Genomic DNA, 11,939 nt, shown 5'->3' with positions numbered 1-11,939 from the left:
TATGAATATTTTAAAAAGTTTATTTTTATTAAAAAATATCAATAAAATTCCTTTTTTTACTCTTTTAAATATGTTTGCTTTTAAAATATTATTAAACATACTTTTATTAAAAAATAAAAATAAAATAATACAACATATATGATATTATTAGTTGAAATAAAATATAAAAAGAATATTTAATTATTTATTTATTTAATTTTGTGGATTCGCAGATATGCGGATCAGATACGCAAATACCTATATGAAATCTGCAATTCGATCTTATTAATGTGTGAATCCGATTCGATTCGATCCGATCTGATAGTCTTGCAGATCGGATCGATATCCATAATTTTCAGATCAGATTCGGATAAATACCTCGAATATACGGATCAGATCCGATTTATGAACACCCCTACTTGAAAATACTTAAAAGAAAAATTATCATTCTAGCATTTATGTTATTTAATTAATGTATTTATTTAAATAAAAACTAATTATTTTATTACTACAAAATAAATTTAATAAATCTTTATTTTAACTAAAGCTTAGTTTTTAGTTTATATTGACAACAAATGTATAATAATTTATTAATAAATATACATACAAATAACTAATTATATTTTTTATGATGTTTTTTAGTCTAATAAATTAAGAATTAATCTATTATAAATTAAATTTTAAATAAAAATTTATGATTAACTACTAAAATACTGCATGTTTAAATCAAATTTAATTTCCTAGCCAACCCAAGGTAAATATAACTCATGGTGAATTTTATGGTGGTTTTATTGTAGTGTTTAAATTGTCTAATTTATTTTTTAAAATAAAAAATAAAATAAAAAATAAATTATTTAAAATTTATTAAATATTATTTATTTTTTTTTTAATAACTTAAGTGCAATGTAATAGCCAGCGTAGCATTTTCCATAAATCTTTCTCTTTTAAATTTGTAATCACATTCTACAAGCACACACAGGCAAAATCAGTGGATCAACGCCCACAATATTGTCCAATATCAGCTTCAAAACCGCCAACTTTTTGTCTTCTTTCCTACATGATTTTAGGGCCCCAGCTCTGTCATTCCCTTGGACATGCATGCAGTAACTAGTTATGTTTGTTATAAAATTATTAATTCTAAAATCTCTAATATATTTTTTTATACAAAGTCTTTTTTCTTTTAGTTTGGGTGAATTTTTTTTATTTGTTTTATTCCTTTTTTTGTTAGTTATAATGATCAAACTCTAATTTTTTTATCACAAAAATTTTGATCCTATATTATAAACAAAGTTACTTATTCTAAAAGTTAAACTAAATAAAAATATTACAATGTCTTTGCAATTTGCATGCAATTATATAATACAATATATACATAATAAATTTATCTATATAATATAATACTATTGTGTTTACTTTATTTTTGGAAAAAAATAATGAGAATAATAAATTATTCTTCTAGATACATATATAATCCATATTTTGAAATAAAAAAGTTTTGATTTTATAAATATTTAAAACAAATAAGAATATTTAAAATGAGAATATTGCTATCCTAACAACTCTTGTAAATTATCTAAAAGTTGTATCTATTTACAAACTGAAAATTAAGTTTGTTTTCTATTTTTTAATTTACTAAAAAACAATGTTATATGATTAATAAAAATTTATTATTTTTGGCCATTAATATTTAACCAACTCTAAATTTTAAAGACTAAATTCTAAATTTAAACTCTAAATTTAAAATTCTAATAGTATAAAAATAAGATGTTGATTTAAAAAATTTGTTAATATTAATAATAAATATTGGATCCCTAATATTTTTTTACACTAAAAGTCCGAAGTTCTTACACTACAAGAGTTATAAATAAAAGAAGAACTATACTTTTATATATATATATGAGAGGAACTAATTCTAATTGAATAATAAAATAATAGTTTTTTACTATACTAGAGAAGAAAACAGGATATGATATTATTTAAACGTTAAGTGATTAACTTATTGTGTATAGTTTGATTGTGACATTACTTGGCTTTTTCTCTATCACTCCTCTTTAAATTTATGGTCACTCTAGGTGCCCGAAGACAAAGTGTTGGTAAATATATCAGCTACATGATTAATAATAGAGCTAATATATATGGATTACATAAAACTTTTGTTGGTTTATCCTTTTTCTCAAAAAATAAAGGTTTAGTAGTTCAAAATATTTTGTCCAGTTACAGATAAGGTTGGATTGGATTGAATCGGGTGCCAATAAAACAACATTTATCTTGTTCCAATACAAGGTCAAAATGAAAACTAATTTGGATTGGTCTAGTGACCAGTTTACTCCTTCGCTTAAGTAAGTCTCAAGGTTCGAATTTTACGCGCCTTATGTATGTAGTAACTCATTAGATAGCGACAAATTCTTAAATGAAGTTCAGATAGACTTACCGTAATGAATTAATCATTGACTTATTGAATTAAAAAATACTGTAAACAACAAAAAATACAAGGTCAGAATGATAGGTGATGTAACTTGAAGTTCATGAAGCAAAAGGCCGCTTTCTATTCAGTTATGATACCAAATTTGACGCTAGATAAATGCAATAACCACATAGATCTTTTATCATCAAAATCAGACTCGTAATCTGAATTTGAAAAAGCAAAAACCCTCATATATTAGCACATGGATAAAATATAAGTCCATGATAAGTTAAACCTGCTAAATATCTTAAGATTCTTTCAACATATTTTCAATGAGAATTTAAAAGATTGATTAAAGAGATAGTGATTGATTGGAAATAGATTCTCTCAATTTTTTTAAATAATTGAGGAAATAAAGTGTGATTTTTTACTATTAACTTTATAAGTGAGACCAAAAATAAATATAAAAGAGAGAACAATAAAGAGTTAGAGATCACAATTTATATTCTCAATTTTTTTTAATAATCGAGAGGATCCATTTTTGTGATTGACTTTATTAACAAAGAAAGATATTTCAAGTTTAATAAAAGTTACATATTGAAGTGATCCAATAATAAATTTTGAATTTATCAAAATAAAAAACTCATCAAACCTGCACAGAATTTTTTTTTATAGTGTTTAACGGGCCGATTCAGCGAGCCAACAATTTTTTAAAAAGGCAAAATTGAAGTTTGTCCTCACTTATTGATTACTCATTCTCTTCCAAACTTGTAGAGCCTTCAATTCACTCCTTTTCCAGATCATCAATCTCTCTTCATAGTCTTCTCCTTTCCCATCACAAAATCACAGTTCCCATAAATTATTTACCTCTTTTTGCCTCTGCCTCTCTAATTTTACAATGAAATTAGTAATGAAATATTTTGTTCGAGTATATATCTAAATAAGTTCTTAAGAAATTTTATGTCGGACATATTTTATTTTCAAAAAAATTTTATTATGTTAAGGTCTTTGAGCTTTATAAAAGTAAAGTATATAAGTTCTTTCGTCACATTTTTTAAAATTTATTTATCCAACTGACGAGCTTGATTAAGGTATATATATATTTTATCTTTATAAAGCTAAGGGTTTCAATGTAATAAAAATTTTTTGGAAATGAAAATGTCCGACGCAAAATATTTTGAGACCTATTTGAATATATATGTATACTTATCATATTTTTATATTTCAATTAATATTTTTATATTATATAATACTTTTTAAAATAATTTATTTTAATATAAATATTATATAATATTATTAAAATTAATTTTTAAAAATAAAATTTTATTAATTTATTATATAAAATTTATAAATGATATATAATAATTATATACCGGGTCAAAATGATTTAACCCATTTTACTTTGGGTTATTAATTTAATTAGAATGGGATTCAAATATTTAAAATATATCCAATAAAATATTAAAATCGATCCTGAATCTAATTAAATTGACCCACCTGACAATGTACATACATTCCTACTTCAACAATATTACTTTATTTATACAAGTTTCGAAATAATTAACAACTGTATTAGACGACAATATGGGAGTAGTTGCAAGAAACATAAAACAAATATAAAACGAGGAGCGAAGAGAGACGAGTCATAGTGAAATTAAGAATATTGATTGATAACACCACATATAAGAGACACTATATATATACAATTTGTAAAAAGTATTAGATAATTAATTAATAATCTAATTTTTTATTTTAATTTTTTGGGTAAAGTATATTTTTTGTCCTTAAGGTTTGACAAAAGTTTTTAAAATATCCTTAAGTTTTATTTTGTTTTAATTTTGTCCCAAAAATTTTCGATTTGCATCAAATATATTCCTGACGGCTAATTTTTCAAAAAATTTAAGATCAATTCAACAACAATTGCATAAGAACAACCCCTCAATACAAGCAAATCAAGTATAATTTTCATGCATTATTGTTATATTGGTCTTAAATATTTTGAAAATTTAGCCTCCGATGGTATATTTGATGCAAATTGAAAACTTTCGGAACAAAATTGAAACAAAATAAAACTTAGGGATATTTTTAAAACTTTTGCCAAACTTCGAACACAAAAAATATATTTTACCTAATTTTTTTGAATCCATGTTCATATGATTTACAATTATTATTGTTTTTCTATATTTTTTAAAAATAATTAGGTTTTATGGCCAAATAAAACAAAATCAACGTGCTAGCTCTACTAGCTAGATAGCTGGCTATAAAATAATTAATACTCATTATTGTTAACTTTTTTTCAAGGACTTTTATGGGTTACCGGTTTGGGAAAGTTATAGTGACTAAGGTTTGAGACCTTGTACGTACGTTTTTCTAATAATATTAATTACATGAAGTAAGATGATCATGGTTGTTGGTGAGGGGATCCATGGGTCCTATATTCCCATATACGAACACAAATAATGAGCCCATAAAAGTGCCATAGAAAGACGAGAGTTTTAACTAACTATATACATTGCATTATTCACAATACATACACTATAATACATGTAATAACATGTATATAAATACGCCCTAGCTAGATAGATTCATGAACTTAGTTCACTACCTTCAACATTTGGATTAATTAGTAGTTTAATTTGGCTCTTCCAAAACTACTACATGTTTCTATCAGTGTATATAGTTTTGGTTTAATTTAGTGGACTCATTTGGAGTGTTTGTCTTTTTGCTGAATTATGAATCAATTTCGATAAGAAACTAACAGGATATAGTCAATAACAAGCTAACAAATATATTTAAATTGTATTTTATATTAATTAATTGTCATTAATTATTGATTATTTAAATTTTATTTTTAATAAATACAAAATTAACGATTATTAATGATCTCTTTTTATTTTAATTCACCTTTTATTAGTTATTATGCAAATTTTAATTTCTCTTAAAAAATGTCCAAACTAAAAAAAAACAAAACCAAAACATAAGATAATAAAAAAATATCTAAATACTAAAGAAAAACATACAAAACATAAGAAAAAGAATCATCTAAATCCTAAAGAAAAAAAAACATACAAAACTTAGAAAAAAGAATCATCCAAAATTAATAAAAAGAATATTCAAAATTTAGGAAAAAGAAACATAAAAAACTAGTTAAAAGAATCATTCAAAACCAAATAAGAGGATGAGAAGAAGAAGAGTCATTGGGTGACCGATGACGACATGTTGGACGGTGTTGCATACACGGTGGGGACTCGCGCTGGCGCGTTGCGAGGAGGAAGCCACGGAGGCCGCACATCACAAGTGGAGGAGTAGTCATGGATCAGAGTAGTTGATTGTGCGTTGCGAATAGGGGTCCGGCGGTAGCTATGTCGCAACGGATGGGGGCTGCAGCGATGCAGATACGTTGCGACGGTGGGGGCGACGTCGACAAAAGAAGGACGGGACGTGATGCAAGGAAGAGGCCGCGCAGCGCGACAAAAGACGCAACGGTTGTCGGTGGGTGGCAGCGTTAAAAACTGCGTGGAAACGGCGGGTTTGTGGAGGGAGAGATTTGACTATTTTCAAATAAATGGAAAAGGATTAGAATTGTTATGGATTGTTTTTAATAATGTGTATTATAAATGTGATTAGAATAAATGTAGAATTTTTTTTTTAATTTTTAAATTTTAATTTTTAAATTTTTATTTTTTTATAAAATTTAAATTATAATAAAATTGGGTTATATTAGCTTGTGCAAAAGTTGTTTCCTATATTTTTCCATTATGAATTTACGATATGGTTTGCGTTTGGCATTTTTCCTGGCATTGAATTGAGCAGCTTTGCAGTTTCAACATTTCTTGAGATGCACCATTAATTAATTGTATTGCTTTATTGGCTTCTCTCCACCTCCCATTGAGCCCCTTTTGATAACTATATATATAGGCATATGATTTGGTTTTGGCAAGTATATGGATTGTCATTTTTGTAATTAAGTGATTATTTGTGCAAATATATATATTCACATGAAAATAATAATTAAAATTAAAGATAAAAGATTGGCAAGTGAGTTCTGTGGGCTTGCCAAAACTCGCCAATAGACGGAGTGGGTTAGTTTGTCTTGCAATATATATATATATATATATTGGAAATGTTTAGTAACAAAAAAAAATCAGCCAAAAACAGTCATAACTTGCCTTATTTAGCATTTATTAATTGTTGCGATAATTAATTAATGCTAAATAAGGTAAGTTCTGACTGTTTTTTTGTCTACCTATATATATATTTCACTACTCTTTTCATTAAATTGACTCGTCATAAATAATTTTTATATACTTTGGGAAGAATTTTAAAAAATATATTATTATTCCAAAAATAAAATTCATAACTTGATAATCAATTAACTAAAAGAAATAATTGATAAAATTCATAAGCTTATAGAAATAATTTATTTAAAATACAAAAAAATATTTAATTTTTTGGCTTTTATATAAAAGACATTCGTAGGTGTTTGCTGGTTGGTCCCACCAAAGCCTGTGGTTAAGCGGGGGGAGTAATTTGGTGAGCATTTTTTTTTTTTTGGATTTAAATTTCAAGCTAATACAAGTTAAATAGGTTAGTTTTTAGCCCGTTTGTTATCTGAGTTATAATTGTTAGATGATTTAATATATATTATTTAAAATATTTTTTATATTTTAATTATTACTTTTTATATATGAATACCTATCTTGTAATTATTCTAAAATAAGGTGCTAATTGATGTGGTTATAGTTGGGTAGTAGATGCAATTACAAAATTATACAAAAAGAAATTAATCTAAAGGCTAAAAAATTGTTTTTCTTTTTCAAATACAAAATTTAAGGTAATATATATGTTAAAAAGAATGAATGAAGATGCAATTATGCATGCATGAAATAGAATATAAACACATAATGGGTTTGGGTCAATAATAGCTGTTGTGTATTGTAAGGTAAAAGAACAAAGAGAAGGGGACAAGAATATATGTCTCTTCAATTTTGCTTACCACAATTTGCGGACTCACCAAAGTTAGAGCTCCATCTTGTCTGGGCCGTCGGCAAGTGCCGAGGAGAGTGAATTAACTGTTAATGTTGCAAGTTTAAGGAGTGTATGAAATTAGTCCCACATCAAAAAAATCAATGAAAAGTGAGAAGTTTATAAGATGAGAGACCTATTAATTAACAAACTACTCTAAGGTTTTAAGTTGGATGTGGTGTCTTCTCATTTTATGTTATCTCACTTGAAAAAAATGAAGATATTTTTATATAGTATAATTTTTGTTGGTATGCTTAATTGCTTATATAGTATAAGTTGTTTTGTTTAAATACAAGACTTGTTCAATGTTCTTGATTTGAGAGATATAGTAAGCGACACTCAAACCTTACTTTTTGATTGTCTTCAATTGTGTTTTCAGTTGTTTGATCTTGTATCTAGTGGACTTTGTAAAATAATCTTCAATTCTTACCCAAATTTCATATGCAAATGTACACCCAACCATCTTATTCTTGAATGTTACATCCATAGATGTAAGCAACGAAAGAATTAGATTATAGTCATCTAGGTATCTTGCTTATACTTTAAGGTTTTAATAACTGCTAGTTAGTTTTCTGGTGAATCAAATCGAAGAGGAGTTCGATTTTGATGAAGATGATCTTGCAATATCTTGGTCCCAAATTACAAATAGTGGAATTAGATAATGAGATCTCCATATTGAATGCCAAGGATGATCAATGGCTCTTTAAGAGTTTCAAAAGTAATAGAAAATGAACGAAAAATAAATTTATGCAGTAAAGAGTGTGTGATATAGAAACAAAAAAGATAACTTGTAATTGAAGAAAACTAAACAACTTGTGTATTTCATATTATTCAATCATACACCGAGTACTTATACCTGTTAATGTTTCAAGTGTGAGGAGTATTGAAATTGGTCCCACATCAAAGAAAGTAAGGAAGAGTGAGAAGTTTATAAGATGAGAGACCCATTAACTTGACACTCTAAGGTTTTGAGTTGGATGTGCTATTTTCTCATCTTATGTTATCTCATTTGAGAGAGCTCCCTAGACAAGAGAGAGAGAATAACAAACTCTCTAACAACTCTCATAATTGAATAAGTCACTCTAACTAACTAGTTTTTCATACATACATATATATATATATATACACGCAAAAGATATAAGATTAATCAATTATGTTAGGTATATATTAAAATTAATTTGTCACTAAAATTAATTTTTAGTATAAAATATAATATATATATATATATATATATATATATATATATAATAAAAATGAGTAAAATAACACATATATATTATATAAATACATAATTATTTAATTTAGTGTCTGACTTTAGTGTATCCATATTATTTTTAAGGATCAATATATTAAATTTCTACACAGATGGATAAATAATTCAAAGAACCCTACTATATTCATGTGAAATCTTGGGCTAGCTCATGGCTAAAGATGCCAATATGTATTCATTATTAAACTTTTAAGAAGTCAATGTTTAGTTATTATATTTTTCACTACTTGGGGATGATTCTCTTTTGTGTGAACTACTGTGGAGAATGAACCAAAGAGGTGATACAACAAGTGGCCACAAGAAACCCTTGAAAATGATCCTACAAAGCGAAATAGTAATAATAATAATAATAATAATAATAATAATAATAATAATAATAATAATAATAATAATAATAATAATCAATTAATTATCTTGTCGTAGCTTATGATTTCATCCAACTTGCTCGGAATTAGTTAGAACTTTAGTGTTGATTTTCAACAATGTTTACCAATGTTCACACAACTAGACACACATTATTTTGCTAAAAGCAAAAGCCAATGCAAGTGTGTGTGATTTTGTATTTAGCTATCATTTTAATTTGTTTTATTTGTTGAATGCTGATGTGATATATCGCAATTCAAAGAAATCAATGATCACTTATTCATTTCACACCATGGAAATAGTTAGGGTGTGCATGCCCGATCCGGTTCGAAGATCCGTCCCGACTCCGAACATTTTAAGGGTTAATTTCGGGTGATTTTATTGGGTTTAGGGTCGGGTAAATGTCTCAAAAATAGACTCTACCATTATTTCGGGTCGGGTCCGGATCATGACTCGGGTCACTCGAAATCGGCCTGGTGACCCGGTCATCATACACAATTGATATTTTGTGTATTAGCGATGGATGATAGCTATTCTTACGTGGAATTTAAGTATTGTAAACCTTAATATTTTGTAAGACTATAAGTTAATGTTTTATGTTTAAAATGCATAAGATTTTAGACTAATTAATACATAATATTGTGTTATTTGTATTGATTTAAATATTTTGTGTTATTAGACAATATTAGTATTGATTATGGTTTTGCTTTAATTTTAGAGAAAAATTGGTTTTTGTTATATTTTTCTAAGTAAATTTTATCATGTCAAATAATGGTTGGAGTTTTAAAAATTTGGATATTTTCACATGCTAGCTTATAAGAAGGTATCAAGGTAATGTAATGTTAATGGCTCGGTTTTCACCCGGTATAATTGTGGCCCGAAAGTGTATATGTTTCATCGGGTCTAGGATCGGGTTCGGGTCTAATAAATAGACCCGGTATATATTTCGGGCCGAATCTAGATCACATCAAACCCGGTTTCATCCGACCCATACACACCCCTAGAAATAGTGGTATTTATGGGTTTTGAAATTTAATCAATCTCTTATGGTTCAGTGTAATCACACTCACTCACCTTTCCTTCCATTGATTATTAGTACACTAATACGCCATAATCTACTTAATTTTATGTAGTTACCAAAAATACTCATTTTTTCTCCTTTATTTTCCAGTCCAAAACAAGTAATATATATATAAAAAAATTCACATGCCAAATTAATTTCTTAAGCAAATCTTGAGAACGTGATGTTACATTACACATTAATAATTTCAAGATGAGAGATCATGATAAATTGACTTTCACAGCTTACTTGCATTTGCATCCAACATGAATTATGTACGACCATGTATATAAGTTCTCTTTCGTTAAAATAGATCAAGGTAATTGTGGAAAAGTCTAAAGTTAAACTAATAATAAGAAATTAAAAATCAATTCATAGTAGTCAAATGAGATGTGATGTAGGTCCTCTTAATTAATTAAATGTAGCATCTTGGACTCAACATTTAACATAATTAATTTGATAATATTGTTTGTTCTATATGGATCGGAATAATGTGTTTGTATAACTTATGCCATTATCCATCTAAGTAGAAAAATAGGCACATAAATATGTCTCTTCTTGACTCTTGGGTCAGGATTCCTTACAACATACAATATATAAGAAGGTGAAAACTCAGGTGAAGTCGACTTCACGTGAAGTTGATAGTTGAGAGTCGTTAGATGAAAATTTAGTCAAATCAGTCAAATCATCTAACGACTCTCAGGTATCAACTTCACGTGAAGTCGACTGTACCTGAGCTTTTACCATATAAGAATATAAATTATGAAAGATTCCAAGAGGAATATGCAGAACCTTGGTGGAAGCAATGAAGCATGCAAAAGAGACAGGGGCTACTGGACATGGAATTTGGATAAAAAAAAAAAATTGAGGTATCTAGACCTGTGAGAAGGAATAAATGTGGTTTCCAATTATGGAGAATCTATTAGAGGGATTTGTATTTTCCAATAGAAAAATGTGAAGAGAATATATTCCCTGGTTCATACTTATTTTTTTTTTTAATCAGATAAATTGGACCATTCCCAATTTTTGGTATTATAATATTTTAACATTATTTAAAGAAACCAAAATACAAGATCGAAGACAAAGATAAGATGCCATTTTTTTTCTTTTTTTTGAGCTGTCAAGTGAAATCAATCTCCCACTGATGACGTAACTCCTTTTAGGAGCAAAAGTGGTGGTAACTAGTTAAGGAATGTTTTTCATACTAAAAGTTAGATTTGAACAGATTTTTTTTTTTTTTTGGGTTCCAAATTTAGTTTAAGATGTTTTTGTTTTTTTTTTGGACTGGAGGTAAGACGTTTATGAGCTTACTACTACTAGATCACATCCATATAGTTGAGTGGAGTGTATGTTTATATATTTTCTTTTTTACATTTTTATTACTATCTTTGGGTATTGTCATGTTTATTTGCTTTGGGTCTGAACTCTCTTGTACAACAATAGGCCCAATAACCTTGATAGGAATTTGGTGGCGCTTGGAGCCCAGATAAGGACGCAAAAGAACCCTAATTTAAAAAAAAAAAACCGTTAAGATAAGTATATGACGTAGATGAGCATTAATATAGACGGCTAAAATTTTTAAAGAAAAAATTTAGATTCTTACAAGACTAACTTTTAATAAAAATTGAAAAAGATAATTTTATACAAGTATAAATAAGACTTCATAATCTGAGATATGAGATATACAACAATAATAAAATACAAAATATTTTCTCTTTCTCTAAATATAAAGTTTTTCTTTTACTTCTCTTTCATATACTACAACATATAATATTAATAATATATTAATCATTCTTATTATATTAAAATCGTAGTAAATATTATTACTATATTTATCT

The sequence above is a fragment of the Arachis ipaensis genome, chromosome B5 (assembly GCF_059453495.1).
Source record: "Arachis ipaensis isolate K30076 ecotype BB chromosome B5, ASM5945349v1, whole genome shotgun sequence".
NCBI classification, from domain to species: Eukaryota; Viridiplantae; Streptophyta; class Magnoliopsida; order Fabales; family Fabaceae; genus Arachis; species Arachis ipaensis.
Note: the sequence above shows the minus strand (reverse complement) of the source record.